The sequence below is a fragment of the Cervus canadensis genome, chromosome 19, assembly GCF_019320065.1.
Source record: "Cervus canadensis isolate Bull #8, Minnesota chromosome 19, ASM1932006v1, whole genome shotgun sequence".
Lineage (NCBI taxonomy): Eukaryota > Metazoa > Chordata > Mammalia > Artiodactyla > Cervidae > Cervus > Cervus canadensis.
This window is the reverse complement of record NC_057404.1, coordinates 6,933,257-6,950,661: the sequence shown is the minus strand read 5'-3', so window position 1 is coordinate 6,950,661 and position 17,405 is coordinate 6,933,257. Positions and strand designations below refer to the sequence as shown.

Genomic DNA, 17,405 nt, shown 5'->3' with positions numbered 1-17,405 from the left:
AGACCTCTCCCAGCCGTGCCTTCATTCACATCTCTTCATCTGAACCATCTGGAATAAATTTGGTTTCCTATGGGATTTTGGCTGGTGTACTCACCAAATATTCAAGGTCATCTGTATGTGTGGGCAGTCAGTGAGCACTCAAAACTCTTCTTATGTGTTTTATGCACTCTTGTGTGCCTGATGTATTTAATAATTTAAACAGTTTAGTTTTTTTTTTTTTTTAATTTTAAGTTCAGGTTGTACAGTCAAATTACCAGAATTTGAATTCCAGCTCTGCCACTCACTAGCCTGGCAGCCTTGTGCAAGTTAACTCTCCTCTCTGTGCATCAATTTCCTCATCTGTAAAATGGAGAAAATAGCATCAGAAGGTGGCAAGGGTTAAAGAAAAGAATGAATACAGGCAAAGGCTGCAGTGTGACTGGCACATAGTAAGTTTTCAACGGATGGCAGCTGCATCGTTCAGTTGGCACATTGTGTACCTCAGAGCTGGGAGGCTCCTGCTCTTCAGGGGACTAAGACATTATAATCCTGGACTGTTAAATGACCTACCGAAGCGCTGTGAGCTTGTGGCAGACAGTCCACCTCATTCTCGCTACCACCCTTTGGATTCTCTTTCTCTCAGCTGCATGAGCAGAGAGGTTTTGTTTCACTTCTTCACTTTTCATAAGCTCGCTTTCCAATCCAAGTTTCCTGTACTTTGTAACTTGCAGTATTCCTTGTTAGCACAAAACAGATGACTTTCAGTGCCTTACTGAAGGGATCTACAGAGCCTCCAATCCCTTATGTATTCATTCATCATTTACGAGGCTCCTTATGCTTCCATGATGGCTCAGACAGTTAAGAACCTGCCTGCAACGCAGGAGACCCGAGTTTGATCCCTGGGTCAGGAAGATTCCCTGGAGAAGGGAATGGCTACCCACTCCAGTATTCTTGCTTGGAGAAGTCCATGGATAGAGGAGCCTGGCAGGCTACAGTCCACGGGTTCACAAATAATTGAACATGACCAAGCAACTAAAACTTGATGTTCTGTAAAGGGGGTGAGTCAAAGAAAGTAGAGAACTCCATCACTAAAAGAGATATCGATCTGAGCGTTTCTTCATCACTAGATTTATGATGTTATTTCATAATTATGTGTTTATATTTTCATGTCCCCATTGGACCATGACCTTCTTGGCACCAAGACTGAAAATAGCCAAAGCTACTGCTTCTGTGGAGTTTAGGATCTAGTTAGGTAGGGATAGCTGTGTATGTGCAGATAATAATTATGTAAACAAATCTGATAACTGTGGATGTGTGATCAGTGCTATAAAGAAACAAATTAGGAAAAGAAAGAGAGGACATTTGATAGTTTATTCTCTGAAGTGAGGAGAAGCCTGGCTGATGTAGACAGACTGCATTGTTTAAAAATAAACTCCCCCTCTGAAAAAGAGAGCAAACTTAACTTTGCCGGCCTCAAAAAAGGGACACTCAGGCTTTTCACAGTAATCAGTGTTCACTACCCAGTTCCCTCCAGAAGTGACGAACTTACCTGGGGATTCCAGCCCATCTGGCAATTCCAACCCTGTTGGGTTAGGGCTGTTCCGAGGGATGAATTAGCAGACTGGCTCAGAAAAGTGACACAGTTTACAGAAGGAGGCTGATGCTGGAGGCTTACACCAGCAAGTGGTTTCCAACGGATTCTGAAAACAAGGAAGGAAGTGACTTAGAACTCACAGAAGAGATAGGCCGCAAAGGAGAGCCAAGAGCCTGCCTGCTGCGTTCTGTGGACCTATTCCAAGAATTGGTGTGTGTATGGTAGCACAGGCTTGAGAAAGAGCAAGGTTACAGCACATTAGAGCCCATCTACTGATGCCGTTGTAGTACTTGCCCTTTATGGCTGGGTTGTTTAAATAAAGCATAGCAAGCTGCCCAATCTGTCTTCTGTCTGTGGAACTTTCATGCAGAGGGAAACAGGCAGGGGTGTAATTTACGAGTGAGTCACTGGAATTAACCGAAGGGCAGTTGTTGGATGGTAAAGCCATCATTTCAGGGAACTAAAGATTTACTGAGGGTTTTTGATTGAAGCTATTTAAAAAAAAAAAAAAGTTTTCAGAAAGTCTTCAATAAATCACTGCACGTATGTACTTAGCAAATATATCCCTCCCTCCTCATCATCATTTCCCTCTGCAGCCAGGTACCCCTGTCACCCATCTCTGGTGGCTCCAGCATCTGAAATGGGGCCTTGCTAATAGTAGACCCTGACCTCTATTTCCTGAGTGAATCAGTCTCCATGATCACCACCCCACATATTCATTTATAGAGCTCTTTAAATGTGTCCAAAGTGCCTTTCCATGTCTTATGGGACTAATTGCCAGTGTTTGCTTAGCATTCTCTAACTTTGTGTACGTTTTCTCCCAGGACCTCACAATAATGCTGTGTGTTATTATTTGGCCCATTTTACAGGCCAGGAAGCTAAGACTCAGGAGGGTTGTTGCTGCTGTTCAGTTGCTAAGTCTTGTCTGACTCTGCAACCCCATGGATTCTAGCACACCAGGCTCCTCTGTCATCCACCATCTCCTGGAATTTGCTCAAATTCATCCCCGTGGAGTCAGTGATGCCAGCTAATCATCTCATCCTCTGCTGCCCCTTCTCTTGCCCTCAATCTTTCCCAGCATCAGAGTCTTTTCCAATGAATCAACTCTTCGCATCAGGTGGCCTAAGTATTGGAACTTCAGCTTCAGCATCAGTCCTTCCAGTAAATATTCAGGGCTGATTTTTTCAGGACTGACTGATTTGATCTCCTTGCAATCCAAGGGACTTTCAGGAGTCTTTTCCTGCGCCACACTTCAAAAGCATCAGTTCTTCAGGACTCAGCCTTCTTTATGGTCCAACTCTGTCATCAATACATGATACTAGAAAAACCATACCTTTGACTATAGGGCAAGGCTAACTGACCCCATCTATGTGCATCTAGCTAATGCTTGGCAAAATCAGGATTGTGCTTAGATCTTTTGGTTCCAAACTCCCCTTTTTCCCACTGTATCAGGATTTCACCTGAGGCTCAAGATGACCCTGTGAAGAAGTGAGAGAAATGAGAGCCAGGAAGGTGATGTGATGTGTCTAGGCCGTGCACACAGTTACTGTCCAGAAGTGAGGTCCCTTCTAAGCCCAGCTCATTAATATTATCATCTTTATTATCAGAACACATTAAAAAAATTGAACCCACTTCTACGTAGTTGCCTCTGAGTAACAAATTGAAAAGTCTGAAAGAAGGAAATTATCTGTAAGGGTCCAAACTGTATTTGCACTAATTCTCTGTACACTGCATGCAAACTCACACTAACTTTTTTCTCTCCTTCTGTTAGTGTATACGCTTCTATTGAAGGTCTAATATCTAAATCAACATGGGTGGAACATTTTCTTGTGTTCTCTATTATTTTTGTCTTATTATTTTAATAATTACGCCATATAGTATCACTGTTTATATATTATACTATAATTATTACATTATTATTAATGTGCTATTACTAGACTCACGTTTTTGGAGTTGGAAGGGATCTCAGGGAGGATTTGGCCCAAGCTTATCACTTTGCAGATGAAGAAATTGACTCCCGTAGCTGCCCAAGACGCAGAGCTGCCGGCAAAGCCGAGACTTGGAGGTCAGGTCTTGGCTCTCAGGAGCTCTTCCATCTTCCCTCAGGCCTCAGACCTCCCAAGCTCTACCTCTGAGATTTGGACTCTGTGTTTATTTGTTTCAGGTTTCAATGATGGAATTTTAAAGGTTTGCCTTTTGCTTAAAATGTCAGGAACATTGGCAGGTGATTAAAAAAAAAAGAAAATGTCAGAGGGAAAGGCCAACACGTGAAACCAGAAACAGCAGAGGAGCAGGAAGGCATAGGACGCAGCAGCCAGTCAGCAGCGCTGCCTTGCTTGTTATTAACAAGCTCAACAACCAGCGCTATGAACCCCGAAAACTCAGAGCTGGGCTGTCATGGGCTCAGGGGAAACCAGAGACACACTCTTCCTTCCTCCACCCAAATGCTCAGAAGGGAAATCAGCAAACCAGCCTGGTCAGGACAGGTTAAAAGAAGCATAAAGGAAAGAGATTCTTTACATAGATATGTATTTCTTTTTTTTTTAATACAAGTTTTATTTATTTCTGACTGCACTGGGTCTCTGCTGCTGCGCGGGCTTTCCTCTAGTTGTGGCGAGTGGGGGTTACTCTCTAGCTGCGGTGCACCAGCTTCTCACTGCGGCGGCTTCCCTTGCTGGGGAGCACGGACTCCAGGGCGAGTGGGCTTCCAGGGCGAGTATTTGTGGCACGCGGGCTCAGTAGTTGCAGCTCCTGGATTCTAGAGCACAGGCTCAATAGTTGTGGCACATGGGCTTTGATGTTCCGCGGCAGGTGGGATCTTCCTGGATTAGGGATGGAATCCGTGTCTCCTGTATTGGCAGGCAGATTCTTTACCACTGAGGCACCAGGGAAGCCGAGATATGTATTTCTATGCCTGTCTTCCCAGATTATACAAGTATTGCATCCTTGTTTAAAAAAAATAGAAAAAAGCAAAACAAAAGACAATAATTAAAATCACTGTTTTAATTATTATTGATAACACTGATTATCACTGTTAAACCTTTTTTTTTTGGTATTTACCCCTCCAGAATTTTTCTTACACATGTATGTGTGTGTCTTTGCAAAAATGGGATCATAAGGTCCAATCTGATTTCCAACCTGCCTTTTTTTTTTTTTTTCCAACCTGCCTTTTAAATATCACTATACTGGGAACAGCTTTCAATTCCAGCGTATTCATGAATATACATATTCCTATGCCGTTGTATGTAAAGCAGCGTGGTAACTATTTCAGATTTTCCCCAGGAACCTGAAACCACATATTTGTTAATTGCATCTATGGGCGTCTACTGAACTTTGGGAAGTGTGTGTGTGTGGCCTTGCTTAAAGCTGTTGTAAAAACCACAGATATATCTGAATCCATGTGCTTTATGTATGTTAATTAATTTTCTTGTAAGCACCCAAGATGAAGCTAATATTATTATCCCCATTTTACAGATGAGGAAACTTCCCCAAGGTCAGACACCTAGCCTGTGTAAGAGTCAGGATTCAGTCCAGGCTATGTGGGGCAAGCTTAAGCTCCTGACACTACACTTCCAAGAATGGTTCCACCTGTTGGGTTTCACACTCCAGCTCCTGTTACATAACTGGGGAGGGGGTGCTGTAGGCACTCCAGTCCTAGAAAGAAAAGTCTTAGTATGACAGGTATGATGTCCAGAGAGTTCTTGCTTTCCTATCAGCTACCTGTAAGTTCATCACAGAGTTTGATGACCATCCACCCAGGTCTTTTTTCTCTGGTCTTCTCTGACCATCTTTCCCCTCCCTGTCATCCCATCTTTTTCTACTTTCTCTGCCCTTCCTGCAGGCTTGGGCTCCGTGTAGAAGGTCCCCAGTGGAGGCTTAAGCCCTTCAGAGTGAAACAGCTCTGAAACAAACACCCCTTTCCTTGGTTACTATTGACACCTGTCAGAAGTATTTGATGTTAGGCTTTCACAGTCACTTTCTTCCATTTTACCAGACTTCCTCCCAGGAAGGGCTGGGAGGGGGTCTTGGGGAGGAAGGAAAGAGGGTGAGGGGGGAAGAAAACCCCCATCCTGCCACAACACAGAGCTTCGGATTTTGCTCCGCTTTGATGCTAACGCCTCTGGTTCTCCCTGGTTCATTCTGAAGTTCGGGGGTGGGGGAGGGAGGTGAACATGAGAGCCGCTGAGCCTCTGAGCCATGGCATGGCTTTGGGAAGCTGTTTGATGAGGACCCTTGAGTGGACACCTCTATTTCCCTCCCCTCCAAAGAACGACAGTCACCTTGGGTGAGTCTGCTGTTACAGCTGACTGGCTGGAGGTGTGTGTAGGACACACTCAGGGTCTCATCTCTTCCAGGAGGTTTTCAGAATGGAACTTGTCATGTAAGAAAATCAACTGGCCTCTCCAATGGGTCTGTGATCTTCTGATTAAACCACTGTGGTAAAAGACCTTTTCTTTTTCTTTATTTCCAATCACTGCAGACCAAGACAGCTTAAAAGTGTGATGAATTTGTGGAAGAAGAAGAAAAGACAAAGATTTAATAGGAAAAAATGAAGTAAAAAAAGACAAAATGCAAGTCCTATTTTTATTTGTAGATTCAATAGACATTACTGAATTACTAAAAAACTCAAAATAGATACTCTTGATTTCTCTGCTTATCTTGCTGTGGTCCAGCAACAGTTTGCAGACCTGCCCTGCCGGGTCTTTGGATCACACTTTGAGTAACTTCGATCTAGTTCACTCGTCCCTTCTCTGTTTGGAAAAGTTCATTCATTTGCTCATTCATTCTCTCAATAAACATTTATTAAGCACCTGTTACAGGCCGGGCATATAGGTTGATCCTGACTTTCTCTGGTTTACTGTAACACCATGATTATATGTTATTTTTACATAATTAAATTTCAACAGTCCTGGAATATATAAAGATAACGTGATGTTCATCATAATAGCATTGGAAAGAAAAATTGTCTTAGACCTAGTCTGGGACAGATTCTTTCTGTGTGTGATGTCATTCAAAACCTCTTACTGGGGAGAAAATCAATGCTCCTGATAAAACACCTACACAACTTTCTGATAGACTGTAATGGGATTGAGACTTGTTCTGGGAAACCAGTCACCCTCGCACTTTCTTCCCCCTATCCCCGGTTGACCGTTAGACAACTGTGTAGTTGACATTTAGCCATACATTCTTTTCTTCCCTTTTCTAGTCTGATTATCTGGCCATTCCTATCATGTGTGAATCTTTGAAATGGACTCCTAGAGACCTCTTCCCTTGAAGAAAGCCCACAGCAATATGCCACACGATCGTATCTAAGAAAGGAGGAGACAGTTTTGATGGGTTGGTGGAGTTGGCAGGAACCTGTGACCTTGAGCAAGCTTTGTAATATTTCTGAGTTTCATTTCATCTATGAAATGGAGAGCATAATACCTCAGGTTGTGGGAATGAGGTGAGGCATTGGATGGAAAGTGTTTGGCAAGTAACGTGTGCACCTTAAGTGTTCACCATTGTTATCACATTATTGACCAGAGACATATTAGTATGTATCAAGATGTCTTTTGTTACCCAAACGTTATTAACTGGAGACGTTTCAATATTCACTTACATAACAAATTGCCGGCCACAGGCATAAGTTTCTGCAAAAATTCCCCTGGTCAATAATGAGTTAAGATGATGCCTGTGGACTCTGGGTCTCCTTGAAGTCAAAAGGCCTGTGCTACCGAGTTACTTTTCTGCTCCAAGTCAAGCTCTGGGTCTTAGCTTGCTCTGGTGGGAATGAGGCTGGAAGGACAGACTCCAGCAGGGGGCTCAGGAAAGGAACTACCCAGAGCAGCAAAAGCCCAGTCCCTCAAGGGCGGAGGGGGCAGCCCGAAGTGGGGAAAGTCAGCCAGGCTTGTGACTGACGGGGTAACACTCAATTTCCCACACCTTGAAGTCTCCCCCTAAGGTTGAGGGGAGGGCATTAAGCTCGAATCCGCTTGGGGCCACTTCTGGCTGAAAGACTTACAGCAGGTGTGTGATCTGGAAGCCAGCCAAGCCGACTCACCCCACAGCTGTGGGAGAAGGCAGCGGTCTCCTGCGGTTTCAGCTCTGCGGCTGTTACTCAGGCGCCGTTTATGGGCTGTCCTTTTTCACAGCTTTTCTCTTCGCTCCTCGAGGTTTGGGCTGAGGGGAGGAGGGAGGTCTGTTTTGTTCTTTGTGCTCTTGGTAGAAGAAGCACACTTGTCATGTAGTGAACAATTTTTCTTCTTCAACCTCAGTTTATTTTCTCTGAGAGAGTAGCGTCTGTGTGTAAGAGGCTCTGGAACAGGCGTGAGGGTGAGATGGAAGGGTCGAGTGAAGGCAACGTGAGGAGGGGAGACAGGAGTCTGGCCAGTGTTCCCAGACCACGTAATATTGTGGAGGTATACACTGAGCGTTCTCTGCCCTAGTCCCCTCTCCCCATAGAAGAGGAGGAGGCAGCAGGAGAGAAAGCGTGTTGTGCAGGTGGTACAGCGACGCCAGCCCGCGGAGCACCCGTGTGAGGATTAGAAAATGGCGCCTGCTCTGGGTGCACATTGGCCTGACTGAGCTCGGCAAGCTCAGCACGCGCGGGCCTCCGGTCTCCACTGGCCCCTCTGCCTAGAGTTTGGTTCAGGGAACAGTCTACACGACTGTGACCAGCAGCTCTGGCCGGGGGACCACGGTTCCCAAATGCTGTGAAAGATGAGGCTTCCAAGAAACGTAAGATGTAAAAGCGGCCCTGGGTTACGGCTACCATGTCTGGTGGGTGTAAAGATACAGTGCGTTTCCAGAAAGAAAGCCTTACTTCTAGGCAGTCCCTCTGCTCACTGCGTAGAGTCTTTACTTCCTCCACGAGGCATCAGTCAAACCCTGTATAACTGAGTTCTCCCCCTCCTCTTTCACCAAACTTGGGCTCCATCTCTGTTCCCCCCTGTATTGCTTCTTTTGGCTCCCAAGGAAGAGGCTTCCTGGACTTCAAAGTGAACTTTCTACCCCCGACATTTCTGCTACTAAGACTCCCTCTTACAGGAAAACTCTGGTGCCTTATTCTGCTGAAAGAATCTTTTTTTCCCCTTCTTACCAAACAGCACCTCTTTCAGAAAGGAGAAGAAGAAAAAGATAAGAGGGTAAAGGGATGTGAGAGTGGAGAAAATCCTGCCTAGTCACACATAACTTTTTGCTTTAGTTCATTCCCTGCCTCCCCCACTGTGGAGAGAGTATCTAAAGCTTTCATCAGATTCTCAAAGGAGTCTACGAGCCTCAAATTTCAAGAGCTGCTGCTATCAAATGATTCACAGAATCCAAACGAAAGGGATGTAGAAAGTTCAGGGAGGGTTTATTAAATTAATTTTATCCCACTGTCTGGTTTTCAGGAGATTATCTAATTTCTTTTAGACCTTGAGCGTGAACACTGCTGCTGAACGTCCTACCTGGCTTGGATGGCCCCCAGAATCACATTATTCTAATTGCCAACTAGTAGGCAATCCCGTTCTTCATCCCCTCATCCTCCATATGTCACCAAAGTTACAATCCTAAAGGGTGTCTTTCATTGTATCTCCACCAAACTCCAGGCAGCTCATTGGTGTCAAAGTCCTCTGTTGTCTGGCCCAGCCAACCTCCCTGACCTTATCTTGTTCTGTTCTATAGCTACTCCTCCAATCCAGCTGGATTGGCCAATGTACTGCCTGCCGCATGAACATCATGAACATCAGCCTCCGGGTTTTTATCTTAACTTAGGTCCTTGTTACCCCTTTCCCCTCAGCTTTCCAGACCTTCCCATCATTTAAGGCCAGCCCTCTGATGTGGCGTGCCCTGCTTCTGCGTTGCCACAGCACCCCGTTTCCCCCATCACAGACCCCATGGCTGTGTTCAGGAGCTCTTGCCTTCCCTCTTCACCTCTCTCATTGGCCAGTGAGTTTCTGCAGGACATGGTTTGTGTCTGGCCAGCGATCTCAATATTGCCTGAAAGTTAGTATGTGCTTGGTAAACGTTTGTTGGATCACTGAAGCTTTCTCTCACAATTGTAGTGCACGCCTCCACTGGGGCTGTATTTTCTCAAACTTTCAATATATTTATTGTTTTTACCAGTGACTGATAATCAGAATTACTGGGAGAGTTCTTATAAAACACAAATTCTCAGAGCTCTATTCTAGCTCTACTGAATTCGAACCTAGATGGGTGGGGCCCAGATTCTGTATTTTTACCAAGTTCCCTAGATGATTCTGATAACCTAGTTTGCTTTAAATCTGCAATTCTCAAACTTTCTTTTTTTGTCTTGGGGCCACTTTACACTCTTAAAAATCACTGAAAAATCTAAGGAGTTTTTGTGGATGTGAGTTATAGTTATTACTGTTAACCAAACTAAAATCACAATCGATAAATGACAAAATATTTATATATTCACTTAAAGTAATAATAAATCCATTCACCATGAACGCAAATGACACATTCTTGATTCAAAAATATTTTCCTAAACACAAATTTTAATGAGAAGAGTACCACTGTTTTGCATTTTTGCAGTTTGCTTTAATGTCTGACTTAATAAATGATCGCTGGGTCTCGGTCTGCTTCTGCAGTCAATCTGGCACAATTTGCAATGGGTAGTTTTGGTGCAACATACGAAGAAAATTCAGCTTCACATGAACAAAGAGAAGCACTTTAATAGGCTTTTTAGATCATTGTGGATGTTTTTTCTTTGAAAGTACTCCAAAAATTGATGTTATAATTTCTTAAAGGTTAGTTGCAATGTAAAATCTGAACCACATGGATGAACCCTGAACACCTGCAGAGAATGAGAGAAATAGGTCCGTCGGTCCTTAGTGTTATTAGAGAATAGTTTTGACTTTTTTTGAGGTTTCTACAGTGATTATTGTTCATTACTTTTACAACTTTTTCATGAAGATAATTCTCACATTGTTTAATTCACTCAGCAAACATTGCTGAGTGCTGTGTGGCAAGTGGTATTCTCGGCACTGAGGCTCTAAATGTAACCTATCCCACGGTGAAATTAATTGACCACAGAGGCCCCAATTTCAGAATTGCCTCCTTGAGAACCCAATTTCAGGGTTGCTGCTAGGCCATCTGACACCTTTGTGTATATTAGAGGTCTCACAGGCACACACTTCTGCAGAGCCCCCTGCTTCAGGTGGGCATAATCTCACACTGGACAGAGGGCTTGGTGAAAGGACTGTGGGTATAACTGTAGCTACCACTCACTTGTTGGCTGAGTACTTTTGTGCAGTGAACAACTTAGGCAACTGCTCGAGGTAGCCTTACATGTTGTATATTTCTCTTGTTCTCTAAGCCAGTTAGCCCCAGAGCCAGAATTTGAACCTAGGTGGTGAGGCTCCAGAAGGTTCCAGGAAGTCTGTGACCTTAACCACTGGACTATGTAATCCCTGATGCATAGCGGACTCTCGCCAAATGGCAGGTGTGTGAGTAGTGGTTATAATATTACATCCTCTTAGACGTTAACAGATTTCTGTTGAGAGATTTATGTGACTTGAAAAATATGGTACTTCCTAAAGACTGGTAAAAAGAACTGAACTTATTTCATAGAGGGGCATAACCACACCACTTCAGCACAAACAAATGTTCAACAACTACAAAGAACACTGGCCCACTTTGGTGTTAACTACTAAAACTTTATCACTGGGGCATTGATAAAACTCTCAGCCAAGTGACAATATTACCTGGTCACTTACCCTGTCTTCAACTGTGTCAGATGCTACTGGGTTTCAACTGGAAGACGACTGAGAACTGGTTGTTGGATTTATTAACATAATAGTAACCTTATCAACAGCCCTTTCATCTGAAAGGCATTGGCAAAAACTTGATTAGAATGTGCTCGATTGGGTCGAACTGAATTTTTCGATTGGATCTCACTGAAATGTCAAAGAATGGGCCTTCATCAGCTGTATTTCTACAGATCTCTGTATTTTGTATAGTTATATTTCATTCCTTTACTACTTCATGAATCCTTGCAAAGTTTGGAGATGCAGGTCTGCAGACACCTCAGCTGCAGTTGTTGGTGGCCAGAGGGTGGGGGAGACCCACTGACTGCGGCAGAGTGATGAGACTACCTGGAATGTGGTGAGCCGAGAATAGCTGAGGTCTGGGGGAGCCTCTCTCCACCTGATCAAAGCTCTCACCTGCAGCCCTTCCTGCACCTGCGTGTGGAGCGCTATGAAAGCGGGCGGCCCAGCAAGTACAAACAGCTTGACAGATGACCTGACCGAGGGACTGAGGATGTGGTTGGTGGGGGTGGGGGAGGGAGCGGGGGGAGACAGAGACGGGGAGAGGGCAGGTGACTTTTTCAGTGCTTCCAAGAATCATCTGAACAGAGATTAAAGCTCTGTGGAAGGGGCCAGGAGAGAATTAACCGAGGACTCGCAAAATTAAGCTTGGACTAAAGCACTGTGTGGCTATGATCATCTGTTCTGCCAGCTGCAGGGTCTTCAGTTACGAAAGGAGGTGACTGGTTCCTGTAACCTTGGAACCTATACTACCTACCCAAACTAATAACATAAAATGTCCTTTCACTAATCTTTTAACACGTCTCTTCTAGCCTCTTTGGATATTTAACATGCTTCCCTAGGATGTTTCATAAACTTACATCAAGAGTGTATGGTAGGAAGGTCAAAAGCCAGGTTTTAGCATCATCAGATGGATCTGATTTTAAGTTCTTTCGTGGCCATTTGTTAGCTGTGTGAACAAAGGCAAATTATGTAGCTTCTCCAAATTCCTGTTTTCTCAGATATAAAATTGGGGATAATACCAATACCATACTCATGGGTTTTTTCAGGGATGAAGTGAGATAAATGAAGATTAAAACTTAACATGGGGTCTGGCACATAGCAGGCTCTCATTAGCTGTTCTTAACACTGTCATTATCATCACCACCAGCATCACCTATGAAGTAAGAAAGGGCAGAAAGAATCATCCATTTTACAGCATGGAGAACCAGAGTCCATACTCAAACCACAAGATTCAGGAAGAAAACTGAGTTCTACCAACTCATTAATTAAGCTGTCTTTAGTCAGAAGCTCCCTTCCTCCGTAAAAGTGAAAGTGAAGTTCGCTCAGTCGTGTCCAACTCTTTGTGACCCCGTGAACTATGCAGTCCATGGAATTCTCCAGGCCAGAATACTGGAGTGGGTAGCCTTTCCCTTCTCCAGGGGATCTTCCCAACCCAGGGATTGAATCCAGGTCTCCCACATTGCAGACGCATCTAAACCCTTCTTTAGAGGAATGTCTGATGGATGGAGTGGCTTCTACTCCTCCATGATATCCAGGAGGAGGGAGATCTTCCTTTCCACGTGCAACCAGAGGAGGACTTGGTGAAAGCTGACTGACTGTGACACCCTGGGTGCGAATGTTCCATCAGACAACTTGGAACCCAGAGAACAGGGATTATGCTGTGTTCAGCCCACCTATTGTCACTGGTGAGGATGAACCTTTTATTTCCCTCTTATAGTCTGATCGAGAGCTAGAAGTGTTGGAATTTTGCTTTGTTCTGTGTGGTTTTTAACAGCAAGAAGGAAGGAATGTGGTTTGGCAGTAGGAATGAAAGAATGAGTCCTAGTGTAAACGTTCAGATTGCAGGTTTTAAGAGCATAAAAATTTTGTTTATATAATAGCTTTTTCTTATGTCTCCCAATAAAACATATCAATATTCAATTACATTTATTGATAAATACCAATAAAATAACATATTGTGATTATTTACTTTGAGTAATAGCCTACAAATACTTACACTTCTTATGATGGGGTAGCATAATGATCTGTATTTTTCCAAACTTTGGAATTATAGTATACTTGATAATTTTCTTAAAATTTTAACTTGAAAGGACTATTTATATTATTCAATATCCTCTTCCAAGTGTTTTCAATGTGTACTTTATTTTTGTAGAATTGCAATTAATGTGTATTTATTATTTTGTGCACACATATTTTCATTTAACACTGTTTTCTGAACAAATTTTCATGTTTTCCCACAGTGATATTTATTTTAAGGTTAAATATCCCATTGTATGAGTAGATGCTGTAAATATCTGAAGTGTTTTTGTCTATGCTATTTTTCTGAAGTGTCTTCAGAAGGTGTTTTTACCTTGATCAGAAGGTATAAATATTTTATAATTCTTATCAAAGTTATTTAGTACTCAGCAAATTGACATTATTTTGGTCCCTATCAGTTCTTAGGGTATTTCCAAATAAATAATCTGCTTTAAAATTAGCTTTAATTGATAATAATTTACCAGAACCAAATAAAGTTTAGAAATAATTCTTACAGGGGAAAGGGACTAAAGTAATTTCGTTGAACATTAGAGACAGTTTGCATCTGTCTAGGCACTATTCATGGATTTAGTTAATAAGTGGGAAATCTGGGATTTAAACTTTGTCAGTCTAGCTCCAGAATTTATGCACCAGATCATTGTCTGTTCTGATAAACTTAATTCTTAAAGAATCCACCAAGGCATGTGTTCGTGCTAAGTCACTTCTGTCATGTCTGACCCTTTGCAACCTCATGGACTGTAGCCCGCCAGGCTCCTCTGGCCATGGGATTCTCCAGGCAAGAACACTGGAGTGGTTGCCATGCCCTTCTCCAGGAGATCTTCCCAACCCAGGGATCGAACCCATCTCTCTCATGTCTCTTGCTTTGGCGAGCGGGTTCTTTATCACTAGCGTCACCTGGGAAGCCCAAGGCATGTGTTTTTAATCTCATTTTACAGAGAAAACTGAAGCCTACAGGGTTTCAATCAAGAGCTCAAACTAAGGTACTCGTAGGGAGTGGGTGTAAGATGACGCTTTTCCCTTCACTCGTTTTGCTTAGAATATAAAGCTCTCTCAATCTGTATTGATAGTCATGGTTATAAGAACTCTTTTGGTGTGCTGTTAACCAAATGACAAGAAAAGCAGCCACTCAAGAATGATAATGAGATGTTACTAGTGAGAGTTAAGACCTCTCAATTAGTCAACACAAACAACTTAAAGTTTAAGATGGCCATTCTTGTTAAAGATCATAGGTAAAGACAATGTGGCTAGAGGAATGTTTAAGACATGACTTTGTCAAACCTGCTTGTGGCTCAAACAGTTAAGTCACTTACGCTCTCAACCTCTGTTTCTTTGTCTTTAAAATGGGAAGAATAACATCTACTTCATAGTGTGGTATAGAGATTAAATGATGTCATGCACTATAGCACATGTAACTGTTCAATGTTACCAACAATGCTGCTCAGACACTCAGACACCAACAGATACTCAGTCTTGTCTGACTCTTTGCGACCCCATGGACTGCAGCATGCCAGGCTTCCCTGTCCTCCACCATTTCCCTGAGCTTGCTCAAACTCATGTCCATTGAGTTGGTGATGCCATCCAACCATCTCATCTTCTGTCATCCCCTTCTCCTTCTGCTTTTTATCTTTCCCAGCATCAGGGTCTTTTTCAATGAGTTGGCTCTTCAAATCAGGTGGCCAAAGTATTGGAGCTTCAGCTTCAGCATCAGTCCATCCAATGAACATTCAGGACTGATTTCCTTTAGGATTGACTAGTTTGAACTCCTTGCTGTCCAAGGAACTTTCAAGAGCCTTCTCCACCATCACAGTTCCAAAGCATCAATTCTTTCGTTCTCAGCCTTCTTTTTTTTTTTTTTTTTAGTTGGAGGCTAATTATTTTACAATATTGTAGTGGTTTTTGTCATACATTGACATGAATCAGCCACATCCATGGGATTTTCCAGGCAAGAGTACTGGAGTGGGTTGCCATTTCCTCCTCCAGTTCTCAGCCTTCTTTATGGTCCAACTCTCACATCCATACATGACTACTGGAAAAACAAAAGCTTTGGCTATATGGGCCTTTGTCAGCAAAGTAATGTCTCTGCTTTTTAACACACTGTCTAGGTTTGTCATAGCTTCTCTTCCAAGGAGCAAACATCTGTTAATTTCATGGCTGCAGTCACCATCTGCAGTGATTTTGGAACCCAAGAAAATAGTCTTTCACTGTTCCCATTGTTTCCCCATTTATATCCCATGAAGTGATGGGACTGGATGCCGTGATCTTAGTTTTTGAATGCTGAATTTTAAGCTTTTTCACCTTCATCAAGAGGTTCTTTAGTTCCTCTTTGCTTTCTGCCATAAGGGTGGTATCATCTGCATATCTGAAGTTATTGATATTTCTCCTGGCAATCTGGATTCCAGCTTGTGTTTCATCCAGCCTGGTATGATGTACTCTGCATATAAATTAAATAAACAGGGTGACAATATACAGTTACCAACAACAAAACTTAGTGATCCTACCATTATTATGCCACAACTCTCACTGTTGTTCCGTACTTTGAGAAAATAGACCTACAAAAGAGCATATAACTCATTAAAAACAAAAAAAAGAATGACAATTAGTGTCAACTATCACTCATCTTCTGTGTCAGAAAGACAAGAGGGGATGGTGGCTGGAGCAGTGAGGAGACGCAGCATTCCAGCCTCCTCTCAAGGGGGCTGCTCCCCCCAGTTAAATATGGTCATGGGGGGCAGCAGGCCCAGCATGGCCAGGTATGGCAGTTAGCTATTGCTACCTGACAAACTACCCCCAGACTCGGTGACTTAAAACAATAAGCATTTATTATTTACCTACAACCTATGGATCAGGTAGGTAGTTCTTCAGTCTTGGCTGGATTCACTCATGCATGTGAGGTCATCTTTTGGGTCAGCTGTGAGTTGTTTTCTGATCTTGAATAGGCTCTCTTGTGTGTCTTGGGCCTTGGCTGGGACAACGGAGATAACTTGTGTTTGTTTGATATGCTCTCTTACTCTCCTATGGGCAAGCCTGAGCTTGTTCACAGGGATCTTGGCATGTTTCCAAGAAAGAAAGAGCTATGTCCAAGGCCTCTTAGGTCCAGGCTTAGGACTGGCATGCTCATTTCTGTCATATTATTTTATTAGACAATTTTAAGATAGTTTATTATTAACCCAGAGCCATTAGGATTTACAAAAAAGAATAAGCATAGCTAGCTTAAGATAGCTGTTGCCAAAGAACCTCAGGAGATACCTGGGAAATACCACTTTGGACTGCCCAAGACCTCTGGCACTGCAGCGGAAGTTTCCTTCTCATGGGACTAGAGAAGATTAATAAGTGACAACTGTTATTCTCACGTATGGCATACTTAGATCCATTTTGCCTTACTAAAAATAGGATGTGCATTCACAGTTATGGAGAATGATGCCTGCAAATTTCCAGCAAAATGATCATATTTGTCTCAAAATTCTTGTGTGTGTAGTTACTCAGTGGTGTCTGACTCTTTGCAGCCCCAAGGACTGTAGCCCACCAGGCCCCTCTGTCCATAGGACTTCCCAGGCAAGAATACTGGAGTGGGTAGCCATTTCCTTCTCCAGGGGATCTTCCCAACCCAGGGACTGAACCCAGGTCTCTTGCACTACAGGCAGTTTCTTTACCAACCAAGTCACCAGAGAAGCCCAAAACCACAGTGCGATGCATCAGCTGGGAATTGAACCCAGGCCTCCCGCATGGCAGGCGAGAATTCTACCATTGAACCACCAATGTAAGGCTCAAAATTCTTACCGGCATATTTCAATAAAAGAGTTGGGAGGATCTTGCATTTCAGGGGTCCACATGAGATCAGAGTGTTTGGATTAGATGTCTCCATAACTCATCTCTGTCATATTCTGTTGGCCAAGGCAACTCACAAGGCTTGATCCAGAGGCAAAATGTGGAGACATAGATGTCAACTGTTTATGGGAAGCTCTGTAAAGTGACACTGCAGACCATGTGGTCAAATGGAGGGGAGAAGAACTGGGGCCATCTTTGCAATCAATCGACCA

The 17,405-nt window shown here is 43.2% G+C and overlaps 1 non-coding gene across 1 annotated transcript; it reads right to left on the bottom strand.

Annotated features, from left to right (window-relative positions):
• Positions 1-17,056: 17,056 nt before the first annotated feature.
• On the bottom strand, positions 17,057-17,127 carry TRNAG-GCC. The gene has a single exon. It is a non-coding gene; the product is annotated as a tRNA-Gly (tRNA).
• Positions 17,128-17,405: the final 278 nt, after the last annotated feature.